Below are 23,283 nucleotides of genomic sequence, written 5' to 3'. Positions count from 1 at the left end.
CTGCAAAGCCTCATGGAAGAAAGGGGGGCCCATTGTGACACAACAGGGACTTGTGCAGCCAAGGGGCCATTGTGACACTGCAGGACCTTATGAAATAATGGAGAGCATGGAAATTGTGACACCAATTGTGGCATTGTGTAGTCCCATGGAACCAAGGAAAGTATTCTGACACTGCAAGGCCTGATGGGAGCAAGGGACCATTGTGACATTAAGGAGGCCCACGGAAACAAGAGGCCAGTGTGACACAGCTGGGCCTCATGGAACCAAGAATCCAATATGACACTACCATGGTGACACTGCAGGGCCCCATGGAATCATGGAGACCATTGTGACACTGTGGGGCCCATGGAACCAAAAGGCCATTGTGACCCTGCAGGGCCTCATGGAAAGATGGGGCCATTTTGACATTTCAGAAAAAAGAACATGGAAACACTACAGGGCCTCATAGAAAAAAGAGAATGTGGAACAGGTCTGGTTGGCTTGTCATCTCAGAGGCTGCCTGACAGGTCTGGCTGACCTTGGAATGTCAAGGACCACTGCTCATCAGCCCCTGGAGCACTCAGGCTCTGTCCTTTTCTTCCTCTGGAAAAGAACAGAGGAAAAGAAACTGGAAAAGAATCCTCCTCCTCCAAGTGTGTGGGGCCAATCCCCCTAAAAAATTCCCTATATGCAAGTGTTTCTCCCACACAAAAGCTGCCAGGACAGGCAGCTCTGGCCAGCCTTGGCCTCTGGTGGTCACCTCACATTTGCCCCTGAAAAAGAGGAATCTGTGCTCTCCCTCCTATAGAAAGAACAATCCATCTCATCCAGGCGTCCGTGGCCAAAATATGATTTTGTTCCAAAACTCCATAGAGCCAAGGATTGCTCCCAGTAGAAACCTCCAGGAGAGACAAATGTGACTGGTTTGGCATCACTGCCTCTCATTGACCACCAAAACACTGGGCTCTGTGCTTCCCTTCCAATGGAAAAGAAGCATCCTTCTTGTCCATGTGCCCATGGGCCAAAACTGAGATTCCACCTCACAAATTTTCTATATACAATGATTGCTTAGAGGGAAAAAGTAGCCAAGACAGACAGGTTTGGCTGGCTTAAGCCTCTGGTGATTTTCTTAAGACTATGAGGGCAAAATATTCATTTGACAACACCTTGACAAGGTGGGGCTTTGGGGCAGCAAAGGACAATATAGGGACAAAGGAGCTCTGTGCTCAATGGAGTGGAGACTGAGGACAGCAGAGGAGAAACATGGGAGGAATAGAAGGGTGATTTCAGAGCTGGTGAATCCTTTTGACATAGCAGATGACAGCTGGAGAAAAAAGAATTAATGCAAAGGGCACATGAAGAGGCCCAGATTGGACAAAAAGATAAAGCAATTCCTCTCTCAGGGCAGGGCTGGGGTACAACACATCCCCCAGAAGGAGTCTGGAGCAGCCCAAGGCTCTGTGTGTCCAGGCAGAGGCAGGCAGGAGGCAGAGCTGTCAGCAAAGGAAGGGGCCAGCGAGGTGGGGCAGCCGGGGGATGACGACAGCCTGCAGGGACAGAGGCGCAGGGCATGGACACCGTAGGACAGCCTGGGCTGCAGAGGGCACAGGGATGGGCAGCAGCTGAAAGGCCCTGACACAGCCAACTCCTGCAGCACTTGGGCCATGCAGGCTGGCCCTGGGCCTGAGGCCAGCAGGGGACAAGTGAGCCTTGCTGTGCTGGGGCCTCATTGCCTCCTTGTCCCTGCTCAGCAGCCTGGCAGGGGCTGCCCCATGGTGCTGCCCTTGGCATTGCACATGCCCAGAGCCCAGTGGCCCGGGAAGAGCCCTGAGCAATGAGGGAGGGACAGGATCTGCCTTGCCAGGGGCTGGGGCTCAGCCCTTGGCCCTTTGCATTCCTGAAACACATCCAGGTTTGCTCAGCACCAGAGACACCTTTCCCTTGTTTGACCTCACCTGTCATCAGTGCCTCCAGTGTTCTGCTCTAACTGGAACCTGGGGACATTTTCATGTGAGTTGTGACCCTCAGTGGAGTCCATCAAAACTTCACGAAACTTTGGAATTTCAATTTAAGTTTTCAGAAGATTTCTGAAGACACCCTCAGGGAATGATTCTGAGGTAAATAGCCCCAAAACCCAGAGAGGGTCATTAAAGTCCTTGTGCTGTGTCTGTGCTGCTGAGCTGGGCTGGGCTCCTGGCCCAGAGGGTGATTTTGGCAAGGAAGAAGAGTTTCAAAACATTTCTCTGGATGAGCAGCTCCTCTCCCAGCCCAGCAGGGCTGGAGCCCTGCCTGCATGTTGGAATATCCCTGCTCTATAGAGATGGGCCAACTGAGTGGCTTCTTTTTTTTAAGATTTTCTTCCTTTATCAGTCTTGTTGAAGGGTGAAACATAAGACGTGTAAAATTGTATCAGAAGCCAAGTTATTTCCTGGTTACAATACCTTAGAAATATTTTTCATCCTATTCGCTTTTGCCACACAATGGTGCTAATAATTGTAACACCAGTCACCTATTATTGTATCCCACATGGTCTTGCCACAGTGCATCTTTCACAGTTTTAATTCTCAAAAATATCTGGTCTTTTTGCAAGGCCATTGCTTGAAACTTGTTTCTAGTTCAATCTGTCTCTCAACAATGTCTTCTCTATTCCAGGGCCTTTCTAAGTCAGCACACCTTATCTCAGAGTTTGCATGCAGATGTACAAGACTGTGAGAGCTTTCAGTCAGGCTTTGAGAATCCTTCACTAATCCAATTCTCACAGAGCTGGGGTGAACATTGGTGACATCAACTACAATAACCAATAGAACTGAAGGAATTCACATGTGCCTACAAAGGCCTGTGGGAGGGAGGAACATCTCGCCATGATCTAGAGGGGTGTTTCTCCTTGCCTGTTGTTGTCCCTCCAGGGCTGAAGTCACAAAGCTGTCTGAGCCTCCACAGGAGGAGTATCAGTGCGAGATTTTACCTGATAAAGCACCAAATGATCCATACCATGGAATGGCTTTACAAGTGTGGGAAGGTTTTCAACTGCAGCTCCAACCTCATCACCCACCAGTGCCTCTGCACTGGGGAAAGGCCCTATGAGGGTGGGCAATGTGGAGAGAGCTTTGGGTGGAGCAACAATGTGATCCAGTACCAGAGGACTCACACCAGGGGGAGGCCCTCTGAGTGTCCTGAGTGTTTGAAGAGGTTTCAGAACAGGTCTGCTGTCCTCTGCTGTAAGAGAGGAGAGGCCCTTCTGCTTCCCTGACTGCAGGAAGGGCTGCAGCTGCAACTCCACCCTCATCAGGCACCGGAGCATCCACACTGGGGAGAGGCCATAGGAGTGTCCCCAGTGTGGGAAGAGCTTCACCCAGAGCTCTCTCTTGGCCAAACACCAACGCAGGCACCAGTAAGGGAAGCCCTGTGAGTGTCCCAACTGTGGGAAGAGCTTCGTGTGCATCTCCAACCTCATCCCCCATCACAGGAGCCATGCTCGTTGGGCAGAGCCCTGGTGACCCACATCCCTGGTGATCCAGGTTGGGCAGACACCTGGCTGATGCTCTTCACGTCCTCCTGGGCACCTGGATGAACCCTGGGGCAGGAACATCCATGGGGACTCAGATCAACATTGGAAATTAATTGAGGAGATGATTTTTTGACTTTACAGCCCAAAAAATCTCATCTGCTGTGTCCAGTTGTTTCTTCTGGTGGCATCAAGCAATGCTGGATGATCTTGGAGATCTTTTCCTACCTGAATAATTTCCATGTCGATCCCATCAAAACACCCAGAATTGGGGTACAAATAAAGAAATTAAGCAAAGAGATCTCAAGCTGAATCATTTCACTGGCATTTGAGCATGAATTTGGGGTTCAGGGCAATATTCAGGAGGATTTGGTAATCTGAGACTGCCTGAGCCAAGGACGATGGTGTCACAATCCGCTATTAATACAGAGCGGGGATCGTGATGGTTCTTTTGATCTTAAAGGTGCAAACAGCCAAAGTGCCGGGGACAAAATCAGTTTATTCAACAGTAGAAAATAAGTTTATTCAACAACAGCAATGCATTTCATCAAATGCCAACAACTCAGTTACGGTAAAGGGGAGAGGTATAGGAAACAAAGTATAGGGAGAGGGGAAGGAAAGAAAAGGGATGGGAAAAGAGCTACCAACAGATGAGACGGGCGCCCTCACGGGTCATCCGATAGACGAGTCTTCGTCTGTGGGGAGATCTCAGGGGTCTTCTCCAGGGGGTAGACGAGTCTTCATCAGTGGAGAGATCTCAAAGGGTCTTTCCCAGAGGGTCGCTCTTTTATAGTCCTTCTCCAAAGCGAGTGGCCTCTGGCCAAGAGGTGGGAAGATTTATGGACCATTGTGTGGTGCTGCAGGAGACAGGTACGGTCAAGCAGTCCTCAGTTGGTACAACACAACCTCTGGTTGGTGCCACGACAGCACGGTCCAGTGAACACAATACACCAGCACACAGTCACGAGCATCCACCTTGGCCAGGCCAGGAAACCATTGTTGGGAGTCAGCCTGGGTGGGGTCCTCGAGGTCTCCTTGCGACGGTCAGGAGGCAAAATCAAGGGGAACTTTGGACCAACCCTTACACCACCCCGTGACTCACGATTGTCGTCAAGAGCGCCCCTTTGTAGAGTTGTGGTGAAGTCTTCAGTTGTGGCATCTTCAGATCTCGTCCAAGTTGGTAGCATATCCTGGAAAACAGAGACAGGAAAGTAGGAAAAAGATAAGGGAAAGGATAAGGAAAAAGAGAAAAAAGGAAAACAAAGCAAATCAATTATATTCAATTTTTGATTGCTAACAATTTTAAACAATTTGATCAATTCTTTAATTTTTCAATTTTTGATTAAAAATAAATCAATTTTTCATAACAAAGAAAGCAAATTTTTGATTAAGCACTTTTAATTGCAGTTAAAATATAATAAATTTTAGTTAAAAATCATATTTTATCCTATTAGAATCTTGTGTCAATAACCCTAGGGATGTCAACAGTGACCGATCTGGATACATCTATCTCAGATGCCAATTGTGCTAACCGTTTCATTATTCTCCAACTCATAATGCATAGGATTGCCGATAAAACAAAACCAATTAAAACCAAAATCAAGACAACAATGGTGGGATGACACAATTTGTTCAGGACACCTGTAGCAGTAGGTGACCACCCAAATAGAGCATCCCACCACCTGTGTTCAGCATCTGTCTTTACTCTTTCCAAAACACAATGTATTTTTTCCACATTGTGATGAACAGCTATTAGAGTTTTCTGTCTGTTTTTCTTGATCCTCTCCAAAATTTTGATCAGATCTTGGTGGAGCAACAATTGCTTCACCAGAGAGAGGTTCATTCCAATTGGAGTGGGCAATAGATGGTGGATCAGTGTGTAATTTGACTGCAAAAGATGGTAAGAAGTAACTGGGGCTACATAGGAAAAATCACATCCTGAAATCCTAGTAAAGTTACCGACACAAAAGTTTGAATGATTTTTAGTATTCACTACCAAATTTTCTATGAAAACACTATCACAAGCAGTTCTAAAGCATGCACGTCCATTGCCTATATATACCTATATATACTGTTTCAGGAATCTCGTTTGGATGAATTTCAAAATTACAAACATTCTGTTCTGTGTCCAAGCAGATATCTTGAGCTCTGATTGCATTACTTTCACAGATAAACCCTTGTTGTTCCCGGACAATGCAAGTTTCCAAATGGACAGTTTGCCACTTCTCACCAATTTGACGGGCCCATTCCCTGTGCTCGAAAGGACAGAGAATAGCTCCATCATGGTTCAACTCTAATGCAATGATGGGGAATATTGAATGCACTGAAGCATTACGAATTGTCAGTACAAAGGCTGTGGCTGTGTTTGTGCTGGGCTCATAGGTAAAATTTACTAAGTTCCACCAGGACTGGAATTCTCTTTCAAAATCAGTGGCACTGTCCCAGACTATTTGTCTTGGTTTGAAAGACAGATATGGTCTAAGGAAAGGCAAGAGCCCCCTTCCTGAGATGCAGAGTGCAACCCCCTCCCTTTTAATTATTTTAGGTCCAAATCAGAGGCCTACAGGCAGGAGTTGTGGGGATAAGGATAACAGTTCTTTACTGATATCTAACAAGGCAGAAAAACAACAGCTATAAAAATTGGCAACAGAACAGAACAGTCTAGCTCCGCTCCAGTCCCTTCTGGCCGCAGGCCGTCTCCCTGTGCTGTTACCGGTGCTGTGGGGGCAGGGCAGGTCCCGCGCAGTTGAAGAGGGCTGGAGTGATGGCGGCCGCGGCCCAGGGGTGAGAGGGATGGGGAAAAGTGACTCCCCCCTCACGGTGTCAGTCGTGGTGCTCAGCAGAGTGTCCGGAGGTAGTAGGGTGAGCTGGGAGAGCAGCAGAGCGATGTCCAAAGGCAGGGAGCATGGATCTCAGTGCTGGGATGGCAGGGGAAGATGCCAGACCGGAGCCCAGGCTGTCTTCCCACTCCAACGAGCCAAGTGAGAGAGAGCCCTGCTCCAGACCCCCCGTCCACCTTTCCTTTTCCGGTTCCCCCCCGCTCCCCCTCCAGCCACCCCCCTACGAGAGAACATTATCTGTCGTTTCAAGGTGTAGCCACAATTACTTAGCATAACAATGGGAGAAAATTCCACAGAAAGAAAAGGGAACAATTCAACCCCCAACAGAAGTGTTTGTAATCTCTTTGCAGGGCCCTTTGCAAAGGAGAACAAACGTGACTCAAAGGATCTGAAAAACATTCCCAGGAGGAGTGTTTGAACCTGGTGTTTTCCCTTACAGAATCCTATCCAAAGGCAAAAAGGAAAAACCCTATTAACATTATTTCTAGACAGTTCTAAACATATCTAATAGTATTCCAGTCAGCTTTAAAAAACAGTTCCACTACAAGTAGATAGGTGTTCATCCTCTGCTTGTAGAGGGGCCATCAGTCTGGTGGTCGGCCTGCTGGTCAGCATTTGAAGGCTGTGCATTGGCCGCATTCTGTCTCGGACGTCGCAGGTCAGGGCACACACATCTCGCAGGCAGCCAGAGTACCCCGGTATCTGTTGAGACGCAAGCATACCCACGACTACAGACAATAAGGTCATGCAGGCCCTCCCACCTATTCGTGGTCAGGTCCCATATAAAGACCTTTGCTCGAGGTATTTGTATCTCATCCGAGGCCTGTAACGACGAGAAATGATTCACAATAACAGGATTATTGGAATCTTTTGGCACAGTAAGATGATTGATGGTGTATAAAGCTTTTTCTAATCGGCTGTGTGGTGTTTCCCCAGCCATTCCCCTTTTCTGTTTATCTAAAACACGTTTTAAGGTGCCATGGGCGCGTTCGACAATGGCTTGGCCTGTTGGAGAATGCGGAGTGCCAAAATTATGCGAGACTCCCCACATCTGCAAAAACTGCCTCACCTTTTGGGAGACGTAAGCAGAGCCATTGTCAGTTTTCACTGCAGAAGGTATGCCCAAGATTGCAAAAACCATTCTCCAATGGGCAATCATATCTCGACCCTTTTCCTCAGTATGAGCAGATGCCCAAATGGCTGAAGAAAAGGTGTCAATAGAGACGTGCACATTCTTCAACCTGCCAAATTCACCAATGTGAGTTACGTCTGTCTGCCAAAGCTGCGGGGCTTTAAGACCCCTGGGGTTTACCCCTGATGGTAAAGGAGCAGCCAGGCCATGACAGTCATCACAAGAGGCGACAATGTCATGAGCCTCAGTGGCTGTTAGATGAAATTGTTTTTGCAGAGTAGGTGCATTCTGATGGAAGAACTCATGCGATGCTTGGGCTTGTGCAATCTTATCAGGCTGAGGTGCCACCCAGGCCGGGTTAGCCAGCCTATCACCCCTGGCATTACCTTCTGTCAGAAACCCTGGCAAGTCCGCGTGGCTCCATATGTGCAGAACATAATACGGATGAGCTCGGGCTTGGATTGCGCTCCACAAGGTCTTTAAGAGCCGAAAGAGGACGGTGTTGTCAACCTCTTTCAGGAGTGAGCAATCCAAACGCTGAGCTATGTCTGCAACATATGCAGAGTCACTGACCAAATTCAAAGGTACCTGTGAGAACCATTGGAATGCTATAGTGACAGCCTTCAACTCAATGATTTGAGCAGAACCCGTTTCATGACCTTCCAAGGTTTGCCAGCCAGACTTATCCTGCCAGGTAACAATGGCCTTTCCCATTTTGCCTGACCCGTCAGTGAAGATGGTAGGACCTTGCACTGGCACCCGACCTATATTTGGGTCTCAATGACAGTTTAACTGTCTGCCATATGCAGTAGCTTATGGCTGGGGAGATGATAAACAATCTGTCCCTTCAAATTTTGCAGCGCACTTTGCAAGGGGACACTATTAATAAAAGCCCCTTCAAAAAATTCCCGCTCCACAGGGAGCACAAGTGTAGCGGGGTCCGCTGCCATCAATTGCACGCATCGTTGATGGCATTTCAGTATCAGTCGGGCAATTAATTCAAATACTGTATTTACCATCTTTTTCAGCTGATGCGGCAGAAAGACTCATTCCAAAACATGCAAGGGATCAGGCCAGGTATCATTCCATTGGCCAATGATACCTGTAGGATGCAAATCTGGATTGACGATAAACACAGCGATATCAACAGAGGGGTCTACTCGGCATACTTGATGGGTAGACAGAGCATGCTGCACCTGCTGCAGTGCTCGCCGTCCCTCAGGGGTTAATGTTCGAGGTGAATCCAAGCGAGGGTCCCCCTTCAGGATACTGAAGAGTGGGGACAATTGCTTAGTGGTCAGTCCTAAATAAGGACGCAACCAACCAATGACACCCAGCAACTTCTGAGCATCATTTAAAGTCTTTATAGAATCTGTGAATTGCACCTCCTGATGATGGATCATTCGATCCAGGATCTTGACCCCTAAATACCTCCAGGGAGGATGTCTCTAGACATTTTCTGGAGCCACCTGCAGCCCATAACAGCGTAAGCAGCGAGCAGCTGAGGTTCTATCCTCAGCAACTCATGCTGAGTAGGAGCTGCTACCAGGATGTCGTCCATGTAATGATAGAGATACGCGTTGGGGAACTGCTCACAAACTCCAGACAAGGCCTGAGCCACATACCACTGACAAATTGTTGGGCTGTTTCTACAGCCTTGAGGTAAGATCCTCCATTGATATCTCTGTCCAGGCTCTGAATTGTTCATTGATGGTACTGTAAAAGCAAACTTTGGTCTGTCGTCAGGGTACAAGTGGATAGTTAAAAAACAGTCTTTCAAATCAACGACCAGAATGTCCCATCCAGCAGGGAGCATGGTGGGCGATGGCATCCCAGGCTGCAATGCCCCCATGCTCTCCATGACAGCATTTATCTTTTGGAGATCTTGTAACAATCTCCATTTCCCTGAGTTTTTCTGTATTGCAAAGACAGGGCTGTTCCAGGGACTGTTAGAAAATTCGAGGTGTCCCTGTTCTAATTGTTCTTGGACTAACTGGCGAAGGGCTAATAATTTTGGTTTTGGCAGGGACCACTGTGCTTGCCAAAGCAGGGTATTAGTCAACTACCGGAGAGGCATTGTAGGATAATTCCTGCCCTTCATTTCAGTGGTCCCAATTACAAATTTGACTGAATGCACACTCCCCAGGCAGCCAAAACATCCTGTCCCCAGAGGTTGATCGGAGCTGAGGTTATGTAGAGTCGGACGGTAGCTGTTTGCCCTTCCAAATTCCTGATCAGCACAGGCCACTGACTTACAAAGGTCTGTGCTGTGCCTCCCACACCTTCAATGGCTTGGCCAAGAGGGGCCATCGGCCACATGGGAGGCCAGGCAGAATAGGAAATCACAGTGACATCTGCCCCGGTATCGAGCAAACCTCTGAGCTGGATCTGGAGTGGGTTGGCAGTTGGCACCAACAAAGTGCACACCATCTGTGGGTGCTGGTCGGAGATATTCATTGTTCAAAAGACCTGTGGTGTTCCTGTAGAGCCGAAACTTCCGTCTTTCCGGTCTCGAAGATCAGCCCTGGGAACATATGAGGGAAAAGGCACAAGTTGGGCGATACAGGTTCCTGCTAGGATAGCCACAGGAGGACATGGAGTAGAAACCATGGCACAGATTTGTCCTGTGAAGTCAGCATCTATGACCCATGGGTGGACAAAGATTCCCTGAATGGTTGCACTGGATCGACCCACGAGCAGTGCACTGAGCCCATGGCCCAGAGGAACAAAGGCATCCAGAGGAATCCTGTGCACACCGACAGAGTCTAGGACAACTGTGGCTGCGGTGTGCACATCCACACCGGCGGAGCCTCTGGTGCAGGCTGCATGCTGACTGAGGAAACCTGTGCCAGTGAGGGGTTCTGGGGTGCCATTTGTGTCTGAGCACCACACCCCTGGGTGCTCATCAGCCCATTTCCCTGGTCTGGCACAGGCTCCTTTGTTTTGCACTGATTGGCATAATGTCCTGGTTTTTTGCATTTAGCACACAGAAAAGTAGGCATGTTAGCCTTCTGTTGCTGTGGCTTCTGCTTATTGTTATTATTATTTTTCCCATGCTTTTTCTGACCACCTCCTGACATGTTTTAATGATGCCACATGGCAGCTGCTAAAGTGGAGATGTCATGACCTATGGTTCCCACCTTAGCACATGCCTGGATCATGTCAGTCAAAGAAGGGTCCCCTGGCATAGCCTGGATGATTTTTAAACAATCAACATTAGCATTGTCCCTAGCCAGCTGTTTACATAACAACTGCCTTAGGGCATCATCCTCAACCTGCTTCTCCAAGGCAGCTGCAATTTTCTCAACAAATTGTAGGAATGGTTCTCTGGGACCCCGTGTAATTTTCACATATTTTTGTCATGGGGCAGCAGCTTCCATTGTTTTAAACATGGCTGCAAACCCTACTTTTTGGCACTGTTCTAGAATCAGGGGGTCCCAGGTGGCTTGCATGTCAGGGTTAGCAAATTGATACCGACCCATCAAAGCATCCGTCCCCACAGCAAGTCTAGGATCTGGCCGGGGTCGCTGCATATTTTCAGCAGCAGCCTTGTCAGCCATCTGTCTCCAGTTGTCCTCAAACAGTCTAAACTGGACAGGCTGGAACAGCACCTGGGCCAGATGCTTGATATCATAGGGTGCTAGTAAATCGGTATTCAACACCCTAATAATTTGCATCACTTGTGCAGAACCAAGCCCATATTTTGCTACCTTGACCTGTAAATCTTGGACAACACGCCAAGCTATGACGTCATGCCTATCTGCCTGCCTTGAGCCAGGCACAGCCTTGAAGACAGGAAAGGCCTGAGGTCCCTCAGTCCCCCCAGGGACTAGGTTGAGCTCAGCTGGATCTACCTGAACACCTTCGTCCACCTGGAGAGCACCACCCCCTGGCATTTCCAAACGTTCTAGTAAACCGCACTCTCCTTGTTGCAATGCTTTGACTTTCACTGCCTCCCAGAAGCTGTGATGATTCTTGGGCTGGACTGTGACTGAACACGGGGGCAGGGTCCACAGGCTGCTCTGAGAGGAGGCTGAGGGACCAGCACAGCGTCGACTGTCCGATGTGAATCCTTGCCTTCGGAGGAGGGTCTGCTGTGCCTCTCCACTCGAGCTGGAGTGACGAGAGCGGTCCCTGTCCCCTGGAGAATGGTGCAGCAGACACAGGCACAGATGCAGCGGCGCTTTGCACGGTCAGCGGGGGTAGATTTGTTGACGGAAATGCACAGAGTTCCGGCAGCAGTTCTGGTGCACTGGGGGCAGAACCCTGTACTTCCGGGTGGGCGGGGTGCATCATCAGGGGCGGCACGTCAGACGTCACAGCCCCGGCCACCGCCGGGGCGGGCTGCTGTGGCTCCACCTCCAGAGGTGGGCCAGGCTGCGGCATCACCGAGGAGGGGGCGGGCAGCACCGCCTTCACCTCTGCAGCCGGCGCCACCTGCTCCACCCCTGCGGGCGGGCCCGTAGGCGACAGGGGAGCTGCCTGTGAGCACGCCAGGAGGGGAGGGGGGGCTGCGCCAGGGGGGCTCGCCGCCGTGCGTGGGGGGCTCGCTGCTGCACCACCCACAGGCACAGCCGCCGGGAAGAAGCCATCTCCAGACGCCCCTGGCTCCACGCCTGCCTGAGTGGCTGTGAATCTTTCCAGTGTTACATGCACAGTCTGCATAACTTGTTCTGTGATCCGGGCTGTGATCTGGTTCAGCAGATCTGTCGAAATGGTCGACTGACATGCTGGCCCAGCCGGCGAGGGGGCCATGGGATGGTCAGACAGCTGGCTGAGTGCTGACTGTCAGGACCCCGTGCGTTGCAAAAAGGGGGGTGTCTTGGTTTGAAAGACAGGTATGGTCTAAGGAAAGGCAGGAGCCCCTTTTCTGCAATGCAGAGTGCAACCCCCCTCCCTTTTAATTATTTTAGGTCCAAATCAGACGCCTTCAGGCAGGAGATATGGGGATAAGAATAACAGTTCTTTACTGGTATCTAACAAGGCAGAAAACAACAACAGCTATAAAAATTGACAACAGAACAGAACAGTCTAGCTCCGCTCCAGTCCCTTCTGGCCGCAGGCCGTCTCCCTGTGCTGTTACCGGTGCTGTGGGGGCAGGGCAGGTCCCGCGCAGTTGAAGAGGGCTGGAGTGATGGCGGCCGCGGCCCAGGGGTGAGCGGGGATGGGGAAAGTGACTCCCCCCTCACGGTGTCGGTCGTGGTGCTCAGCAGAGTGTCCGGAGGTAGTAGGGTGAGCTGGGAGAGCAGCAGAGCGATGTCCAATGGCAGGGAGCGTGGATCTCAGTGCTGGGATGGCAGGGGGAGATGCCAGAGCGGAGCCCAGGTTGTCTTCCCACTCCACGAGCCAAGCGAGAGAGCGAGAGCCCTGCTCCAGACCCCCCCGTCCCACCTTTCCTTTTCCGGTTCCCCCCCACCTCGCCCTCCACCCACCCCCCTACGAGAGAACATTATCTGTCGTTTTAAGGTGTAGCCACAATTACTTAGCATAACAATGGGAGGAATTCCACAGAAAGAAAAGGGGAACAATCCAACCCCCAACAGGGGGGTTGAGGGCTGTGAGCCGGACGGAAACGAATGATCAGCCCCACTCCCTCTTTCAGAACCCAATCTCCCTAAAAAAGGAGGAGTATTTCGTCTGGATATAGTCATTTGTGGGGGGATACACCGGTGGAGAGAAACTTCTTGGCGATGGGTAGTTTGCCAGGGGGGCAAAATTTTCGTGGGGAATACCTGCCCACAGAACATCCAGGCAGGGCGCGTGGAGGAGGGAATTTTCCATCTCCTGGTCCTCAGACATTTCGTTCCGCATTTCCCGCGCATCCCCCATCATGACTCAATTAATGAGTCCCCAGGTGGTTAGCAAAAGGGATACTGAAGTATTTGTGGCTAGCAGGGCACTCCATAGACATTCCCCTAACTGCCTCCATGATTCTGAGGAAAGGGCTTCTTTGGGATCATCGGACAGCCCATGTTGTTTTGCCCATGCCAGTATGGCGATCAAATCTCTGTCTGGAATCGGGGCTTCCAAATTCTCTAGCACCCCTTTCCAAATGGAGAGGACAGATTCCTCTTGCTTAGTTAAACGGTTCCCCATTATCTAACTGCTTTCCCAACTAATTGCTTAGCCGGGGACGGGGAACTAAAGAGTACCTCAGCCATCTGGATTTCCGGTTCTCCAATGGGTCTGCGCGGTCTCCCCATGTGGGCTCTGCCGACCCCTAGGTGCTGGGTGCCGGGCACTGTGCGCAGCACGGCTCTGCAGCGCTCCGCGATGCCTTGACTGTCCCATGCCTGGCGGCTCAGCTCCGCGGAGCCCCGCACTGCTTCGCGGTACATGCTGGGCTGCCCCGATCCAGCCCGCAGCTTCTGACGCTCTGCTCCCAGAGCTGGTAGCGATGCCCTGTGGTCCAGTCCTCCCAGGAGTAATCCTGGGGCTTCCGCTGCCTAAAGCAAGCTGAGCAATAGTTCTGGGGCAAAGGTGCTCCCGATACCTCTGTGATGGAGGCACTGCTGACAAATTCTGTGGGATGTCCCGTCCCGCTGCAGCTGGGTGGAGATCCATGATTTTCCCACATGACTCTCTTGGTCCCAGCCGTCGTCATGGGTCCGGTCCTATCCCCAGTGTACGGTGTCCTCGTTTTCTGAGTATTCCAGCCTGCTCCTGGCACGGCTCCAGCTAGACAAGGCTCAGCCCTGAGCGCAGTCCGGGTTATCGACAGACTAGCTGGGTCTGTCCTGGTTTGGCAGTCTTCGGGCCCCGAATTCTTATGTGCCCTTTTCGGCAAAGGTCCCGAGATCAAGCACTCGGTGAACCTCCAAATGTTGCTCGGTGGAGGCCTTCAAATGTTGCTCGGTGGAGGCCTTCAAATGTCCATCGGTGGGACCTCCAAATGTAGCCGTGGAATGGGGTTTTAACTCTTTAAGCGCGGCAGAAATAAGATGCACAGCTACATGGTCATCTTTCATGACAGGAAGAGAGACAAGTTTATTCAGAAACACACTTGGTTTTATAGCATGACTCGCAACTTCAAGAGGAGAGAAAAGGTGATTGGTTCAGAGAGAAGACACCCCATTGCCAGGGCCTGGTCACACACCACAACAGGTATTCTATCTTGTTATTAATTCTTTTTTATTTTGACCAAATTATCACCCTGGGAGAAATTCTCCCTAGTCTTGAGCTGGACCAGCTCATCGGCTGGGAACACAGCTGAAAAACTCCAGCCTGGAATATTTTTCAGGCTGTAATTTTCTTACTTTCTCAATATGTGTTCCACAATGCCCCACAATGTCACAGTGGACCTTTGGTTCCATGTAGCCCTGCAGTATCACAAAGGCCTCTTGGTTTCACGAGGCCTCACAGTATCACAATGGTCCTCTTGGTTCTGTGGGGACCATCAGGGTCACAATGGTCTTCTTGGTTCCAGGAGGCTGTGAAGTGTCTGAATCGTCTCTCCATGGTTCTATGAGGCCTTGCAATGTCACAATGGACATTTGGCTCCATGGGGTCTCACAGTGTCATAATGTCACCCTTTAGTTCCATGACACCCCAAAGTGTCATAATGCTCTCCAGGGTTCCAGGAGGCCCCGCAGTGTCACAATGGACCCTTGGTTTGATGGGATCTCAATGTCACAATGATCCAAACATTCCATGGAGCCACAACCGCATCACAAAGGTCCCCTTGGCTCCATGATGCTCAGGAATGTCACAGTGGTCTCCATGATTCCATGAGTCCCCACAGTGTCAAAATGGTTCCATGGTGCCTGTGCTGGTGCATTCCCCCCTGCCCTTCTCAGCCCACCCTGTCACCTGAGAAATGCTCACTGGGGCTCAGCTGTGGCCAACAGCCCCTGGATTCAGCTCCTCTGGAGCTCAGCACAAACACTGTCTGCTCCCAGGCACTTGCTGCTGCCCAACGAGCTCCTGGTTCCTTTAGGAGCAACCTTGGAACTGTTTTTGTTCCCTCACCGGCACAACATCCCTGTTCTCACCCTTCCAAAGAAAGCTGTGGATGGCAAGTGTGGCCAGGATGAAACATTGCTGTGCACAAAGCCCCTCTCTTGGGGCCCTGCAAACAGCGCTCCACAAGGAGCCCCTTGGAGCTCTCCTGGGCCAGCACCTCCCTCTGAGCGGGGCCTCTCCGAGCCGGGAACTCTCCTGTTTGCTGCACTCGGGGCATCCCCGAACAACCACGGAGCCTGGGCCGATCCCCCACTCCTCAAGGCTCAGCCCTTCACCGCTGGGGAGATGCCAAAGCATCCGGAGGGAGCATTTCCCTGCCCTCCAGGGGAATTCCTCACAGCTCCCTGGCACTGACTCTCTCTGTCTGTGTGCACACATGAGTGCCTGTGCCCTGGCAAATGTGGCAGAAATGCTGCTCTCTGAGGGGTTTGAGTGCCTTGGCTCTCTGAGTCAGTCAGGCTGTCAGTAAGGTTAAGTCATGAGGTACAAGCTGAGTTAAATGCTGCTAAATGTTGTTCTTTTGCTAAGTTGTTACGTTTAACTGTTGCTGCTTTTAAGGCCCTAAAAGTGTCCCGAGTGTGGGAAGAGGTTTCAGACCAGCTCCCATCTCCTCCTGCACCAGAGGATTCACACAGAGAAGAGGCCCTGCGAGTGTGAGAATGTGGGATGAGCTTCACCCAGAGCTCCAATCTGATCTGTCACCAGAGGATCCACACAAGGGAACAACCCTATGAGTGTCCCCAGTATGGGAAGAGCTTCAGCCAGAGCTCTCACTTGACCAAACACCAACAGGGGCCCTGCGAGTGCCTCGAGTGTGGGAAGAGCTTCATGCACTGCCCCAAGTTCATCCTCCATCACAGGATCCATGCTGGGCAGAGCCCTGGTGACCCACATTCTCAGTGATCCAGGTTGGGCAGACACCTGGCTGGTGCTCTCCACGTCCTCCTGGCTCCCCACAGGCACCTGGATGAATGCAGTGGCAGGAACATCCATCAGGACTCTGATCGACATTGGAAATTAATTGAGAGGAGCTGATTTTTCGACTTTACAGCCCAAAAAATCTCATCTACTCTGTGATTTTTATCTGCAGGCATCAAGGAACGCTGGATGATCTTGGAGATATTTTCCTACCTGAATAATTTCCATGTTTATCCCATTAAAACACTCTGAATTGGGATAAAAATATTAAAATTAAGCAAAGACATCTTAAGCTGAATCCTTTTACTGGTATTTGAGGATGAATTTGGGGTTCAGGGGAATATTCAGGAGAATTGATGTGCTCTGGGACCATCCAAGCCAAGGGACATGGCCATGATCTCGTAGTTGTTCCAGCAGAACATGTCCACCTGAGCCTGCCTGTTCTCCAGGAATTCCAGTTGTCTGTTCCTGGCCTGGGTCTCCCCATCTGGGGTGTCTCCCCTAAAGTGTCCAAATCCCTGCTAAAGTGCCCGAGCTGCTCTCAGCTGTGGATGTTCCTGTCCCCCAACCTCTCCTGGTCAGTGCCATGGAGGGCTGGGAGGGGTTTTAGGGACTCCTGGGGGAATTGAGAGAGGCTTTTGTGGCTCTTGGGGTCATTTGTGGTTCTGGGAGGGGGTATGGGGGCCTTCTGGGGGAGTTGTGAGTTCTGGGGTCCTGGCAGGGCTGCGTGGCTTGTGAGAGAATTTGGGTGGATCTTGGGGAAGATCAGAAAGGGTTTTTTTGGGGTTTTTTTGGGGCATTTATGTTGCAGGGAGCGGCTGGGGATTCGTTGTGGCCAGAAACTATGGGGTGTTTTGGGGGATCCAGGAGTGGCTGTGGGGCTGGGAGGGGATTTTAGGGCAGTTGTGACCTCCACTCAGCACCCCAAAACTGCCACCAGAGCTGGCCCCAAATGTGCTGCCAGGGTTTAGGGTCTCCATGTTTGGATACATCCTCCTGGTGCTGTGGAAGAAGGTGAAGAGGGGTCCCCAGGGGCCGTGTGTGTCCCCCCAGAGCATGTGTGACCCCCATCCTGGTGTCACCCCCTTTTCCCTCCCAACAGGGCTCCTGCCCCAGCTCCTGCTCCCCCAGGAGGGAATTTGGCGAGGGGGTAGAGGGAGATGACCCCGGCCCAGCCCCTTTGTTCAGCACCAAGCTGGGATTGGGGCCACAGGAGGAAGAGGCCAAGGGGAAGCAGATCGTGCAGGTGGGACAGTGCTTGGGCTCAGGGCAAGGTCCTGCCCTGCACACCTGGCTCAGGTGTGACCCTGCCCTGGAAAGGGAGCGGGACATTCCCATCCCAATGGATCAGGGCTGGGAGCAGCACTTGGAGCACGGACATGAAAATACTGGGAGTGACTGGGACCACACTGAGGGCTCCTGGGAACAACTGGGAATGACAGGTGTGTGTTGGAGGTAACTGGGATATACTGGGAATGAGTGAGATCATCCTGGGGGCAACTGGAACTGGGGACTCTGGAATGACTGGGAATGAGCATGCTGTGGGCAACTGGGATATACTGGGAGTGTCTGGAAGAATACTGGAGGGGACAACACTGTTACAACTGGGATCATGTTGGGGGCTACTGAGAGCAACTGGGAGTGACTGTGTCTCTACTGGGGCCCACTGAGATCATACTGGCCATAACTGGGACTAAACTAGGAGCAGCTGGGTGCAACTGGGATGAACTGAGGGGGACTGGGACCATACTGGGAGTGACCAGGAGCATGCTGAGGGCAGTTTGGACCATGTTGGGGGCAACTGGGATATACTGGGAGCAATTGGAGCTGCACTGAGGGTGACTTGGAGTGGCTGTGGGCAGCTGGAGTCATGCTGGAGACAACTGGGAGGAAGTGAGAGTGACAGGGAGCATGCTGGGATCAACTGGGTCATACTGAGAGAGACTGGGAGTCACTGGGATCATACTGGGAGTGGCTGGAACCATGGCAATGGCCTGGGCTGGGAGATGTGGGGTCTCAGGGTGTGCAGGGAATGCTGTGACCCTGCAGGGCCTGATGGACCCAAGGGGACATTGTGATACTGTAGGGCGTCATGGAATCATGGACACCACTGTGACATTGCTGGGCCTGATGGAACCAAGGGGACTGTACTGATACTGTGTGGCTCCATGGAATGTAGGGATCAGTGTGACACTGAGACCTCATCAAACCAAGGGTCCATTGTGACACTGTGGGGCCTCGTGGAACCGTGGAAACCATTATGGTGCTTTGGGATGTCATGGAACCAAAGAGACCATTGTGACACTGAGGGGATTCATGGAATCATGGAGACCATTGTGACACTGTGAGGCCCTGTGGAATAATCAAAGCACTGTGACACTCTGAGGTCTCATGGAACCATGGAGAGAACATTGTGAACCTGACGGTCCCCACAGAACCGGGAGGACCATTGTGGTACTGTGGAGCCTCATGAAACCAAGAGACCTTTGTGACACTGCAGGGCTGCAGAGAACTAAAGATCCATTGTGACATTGGGGGCCTCATGTAATCAGTGGTCCATTGTGACACTGTGGAGCCAAAGGAGACCATTGTGACACTGCAGGGCTTCATGGAAGCTTGGGGACATTGTGACATTGTGGAACCCCATTGACCAAAGGGCTCATTGTGACACTGCAGGGCTGCATGGATCCAAAGCTCCAGGGTCACAGAGGGGCCTCCTGTAATCAATGCTCCATTGGGACACTGTGGAGCCAAAGGAGCATTTGCATTGTGACACCACAAAGCAAAGCCTCATGGTCCAAAAGTTCATTGTGACTTTGTGGGCCTCATGGAACAGAGGAGTTGCATGACATTGTGTGGCCTGTGGAACCACAGAGACCATTGTGACACTGCTGGACCCCATGGAATCCTTGGGACCATTGTGACACTGCAGGGCCTTATGAAACCAAGAGGCCATTGTGAGACTGCAGGTCTTGTTATCAAGGAGCCATTGTGACACTGCAGGGCCCCATAAAACCAAGGGAACACAGAATAGGTCTGGCTGGTTTGGCCTCTCGAGGGCCGCCTGACTGGTCCAGCTGACCTTGGCATGTTGAGGGTCTCTTCTCATCTGCTACTGAAATACTGGGGCTTCCTGCTTTCCTTCCTATGGAAAAGAACTGCCTTTCTCCTCCAGGCACCCATGGCCAGAATTGGGATTTCACTGCCAAATTTCCTTATATCCAGGGATTGTTCCCATAAGAATATTGCCAGGACAAATCTGTCTGGCAGTGGTTTCACCAGGGTCACCTCTTATCTGTCCCCAAACCCTGGGGAAGGCTCTGTGCTTCCCTTCCTATGGGAATGAACTTTACTGCTTCACCAGGCATCCATGGCTGAGATTGGGATTCCACCTCCAAAATTCCCTATATCCATAGACTATTCCCAGATAAAATCTACCATTACTGATAATCCCGGCAGGCTGTCACCTGCCTTCCAAACACTGAGCCTCTGTGCTTTCCTTCTTATGAAAAAGAACTGTCCTTCTTGGACAGCAACCCATGACCAGAATTGGGATTCCACCTCCAACACTGCATGTTGTGAGAGACTAGAGGAGATTTTTGGCTCAAAATATTCCATGTGTTGGGGAGGAAGGGGCAGGTGCAGCTTTGCTCTGCCCTGTAACCCCAGCACTGCACTGCCCTGTAATCCCAATCCCCCCCAAGCTCTATCCCAGCCCAGCAGTGTCTGCCAGTCCCTGGCACACCAAAGGCAATGCTCCACACCCACCCCTGGAGCCCCAGCCCAGCTCCTGAGTGACCAAATGACTGAAAATCCCCCCTGGGGGAAGGGCCCAGGAAGACCAAGGATGTATTTAAGGCTGACCACAAGGCAAGGACACAGCTTGACCCTACCTCCTCTTGGAATTTCTGTCTGAACACTGCTGGAATCCAGGAGTTGGTAGCTGTGTGTGCTTCTCTGTAGTTTTTTTGTCTTTGTCTCTGTGTCTTCTATTTCTTCTGTTTCTGTCGTCTTGCAAAGTTTGAATAACTTAAAATTTAACTCTTCTTTATTGAGTTTTTCAGTTCAGGAATTCAGTAAAAAAATTCGTAACTATATGTTCAAAACACCCAAACAAGAAAAGCCCCTGGGAATACTTAAGTTTTCAATTCTTTTGTGGTTAATTAGGTAGATTTCCGAAGTGTATTCAAAACAAATATACTATATTGCAAAGAATATAGTTGAGAGAACTGTTTTGTCTTGCTATCTTTTCCTGTTTATAGATGGATATCGGCAATGTCCAATTGATATGGACCCCCAGCACCTTCTAATGAAGTCTGGATAAATATGAAAATCAAGACCCTTCATAGCTGACAGTAAATCAGACTTTGACCCCACCTCCTCCCAAGCATTTCCTTAATCCAATCCATGTGACTCTAATGGATCAGAAATGGTGTGGCCAGCAGGAGCAGGGCAGTGATTCTTCCCCTGTGCTCAGCACTGGTTGGGCAGCACCTCGAGTGCTGTGTCCAGTTCTGGGCTCCTCAATTTAGGAAGGACATGGAGGGGCTGGAGAGTGTCCAGAGCAGGGCAACAAGGCTGGTGACGGGTCTGGAACACAAGTCCTGTGAGGAAGGGCTGAGGGAGCTGGGGATGTTTATCCTGGAAAAGAGGAGGCTCAGGGGAGACCTCATCACTCTACAACTCCCTGACAGGAGGGGGCATCCAGGCTGGGATCGGGCTCTTCTCCCAGGGAACAGCAACAGGACAAGAGGATACAGCCTTAAAGTTGTGCCAAAGGATGTTTAGGCTGGACATTAGGAAATATTCTTCATAAAAAGGGTGATTGGGCATTAGAATGGGCTGCTCAGGGATGCAAGTGTGCCACTGTCCCTGGAAGTGTTTCAGGAAAGACTGGATGTGGCACTGAATGCCATGGTGTGGGTGACAAGGTGGTGTTGGGTCACAGGTTGCACTTGATGCTCTCCAAGGTCTTTTCCAGCCTGGGTGATTCTGTGATGATTGTGACACTGCAGGGCCCTGGGGCAGCAAGGGGCCATTGTGACACTGCAGGGCCTCATGGAACTGAGAGGACCAGAGTGACACTGTGTACGACATGGCACCACAGAGCCAAGGGGCCATTGTGACACTGTGGGGCTACATGGAAGCAAGGAGTCCATGGTGACAGTCTGGGTCCTGGTAGAACCACAGAGGCCACTGTGACACTGCAGGGCCTTGTGGAACCAAGGGGCCATTGTGCCACTGCAGAACCAAGCAGAGCCTTGTGAGAGCCTGGGGCCCAATGGATTCAAGGGGCCATTGTTCTATTGCAAGGTCTCTGGGAACTAAGGGAACAATTGTGACACTGTGGTGCCCCATGGAACCAAGGGTCCCTCTTGACACTGCACGATCTTGTGTAACCAGGGCTCCATTGTGACACTGCAGCACCAAGGAATTCATGGTGGCACTCACAGAGGTCATGGAACCAAAGATCCATTGTGACAGTGCGTGGCCCAAGGATCCAAAGGACTTTGGGACACCAAGCAGTGTCATGGAACCAAAGGGACATTGTGACACTGAGAGACCTCATGGAAGCATGGAGATGACTGTGACACTCCAGGGCCTCATGGAACTGTGAAGACACCAAACTGGGTTTGAGTGTTGATCTGCTGTAGGGTAGGAGGGCTCTGCAGAGGGACCTGGACAGACTGGATCCAGGGTCCAAAGACAACAACAAGAAGTTTAAGAAGACCAGGTTTCAGGTCCTGCACTTTGACCACAACAACCCCTGCAGTGCTACAGGCTGGGGACAGAGTGGCTGGACAGCAGCCAGGCAGAAAGGGACCTGGGGGCACTGATGGACAGCAGGCTGGACAGGAGCCAGCAGTGTGCCCAGGTGGCCAAGAAGGCCAATGGCTCCCGGCCTGGATCAGGAATGGTGTGGCCAGCAGGAGCAGGGCAGTGATTCTTCCCCTGTGCTCAGCACTGGTTGGGCAGCACCTCGAGTGCTGTGTCCAGTTCTGGGCCTCCCAATTTAGGAAGGACATGGAGGGGCTGGAGTGTGTCCAGAGAAGGGCAACAAGGCTGGTGAGGGGTCTGGAACCTGCAGACAATTCCTGAAGCACTTGGAGGATGATCCTGCACCCCAAGGGATCTTCCCATGGTACCAAATCGTAAACTGGAATGACGAGTGGGGCCAGAGAGGCAAGGGCAAACAGAGATGGGCTGTTTAGAGGGGAGGGGATGGGGATGGGCAATAGGAAGAAATCTTGATTTGAAAAGAGCAAAGAAAGCAAAGGTGAAGCCAAGTAAATGCTCAGGGCAGTTTGGGGGTGGCTGCCAGGCAGCCCTGGCTCTGAGCAACAACATCTACAGAGGGACAGGAAACTCACAGCTGATGGGAACAAACTTTCTGGCTGACTTCAGAGGCCACAGCAAACCCAAGTGGTTTCCCTGCCGTCCCCCAGCCCTTGCTGGCCCCAGGGGCTGATGGCATTTGTGCTCACTCAGCTCCATGTCCCCACAGCAGCACCATGGGGGTGCTGAGCCTGCTGTGTGCAATGCAAACAGGGGCTCCTGAGCCAGTGCTGCCGTGTGTGTGCCTGCAAGGATGCGGCTCCTGTGTGAGCTGGGGGAGAGGCCAGGGCTGCAGAGGGGGGATGTTGTTGGCAGGTGCATGAGGACGCTCTGGGACGCTGCCCTGGGGTGTCCAGCACAGTGGGGATGGATCAGCCCCTGCTCTGCTGCTTCTTGCCAGGGTGTCTCCTTGCAGGCACCTTGCAGAGCACCAGCCATGCTGTTTGCCCCCAGCCTGCCCACGGCCAGCCTGGGGCTGCTCCCGGGGCTTTTCTCTGCTCAGCATTGGGCTGGCCAAGTGTTGTGGAGAGAGCCTGGCCAAGGAGCCTGGAGCCCCCAGGCCCTGCCCTGAGGCGTCAGCGCTGCCCCAGCAGTGCCCATGGCCTGTCCCT

General features: G+C 51.5%; 1 pseudogene; it reads right to left on the bottom strand.

Moving 5' to 3' along the window:
* Nucleotides 1-10,539: 10,539 nt before the first annotated feature.
* Nucleotides 10,540-11,133, bottom strand: LOC148217386 (endogenous retrovirus group K member 8 Gag polyprotein-like; annotated as a pseudogene).
* Nucleotides 11,134-23,283: the final 12,150 nt, after the last annotated feature.

Source organism: Sturnus vulgaris, unplaced genomic scaffold (assembly GCF_052056855.1).
Source record: "Sturnus vulgaris isolate bStuVul1 unplaced genomic scaffold, bStuVul1.hap1 Scaffold_85, whole genome shotgun sequence".
NCBI classification, from domain to species: domain Eukaryota; kingdom Metazoa; phylum Chordata; class Aves; order Passeriformes; family Sturnidae; genus Sturnus; species Sturnus vulgaris.
This window is presented reverse-complemented; position numbering and strand designations above follow the sequence as displayed.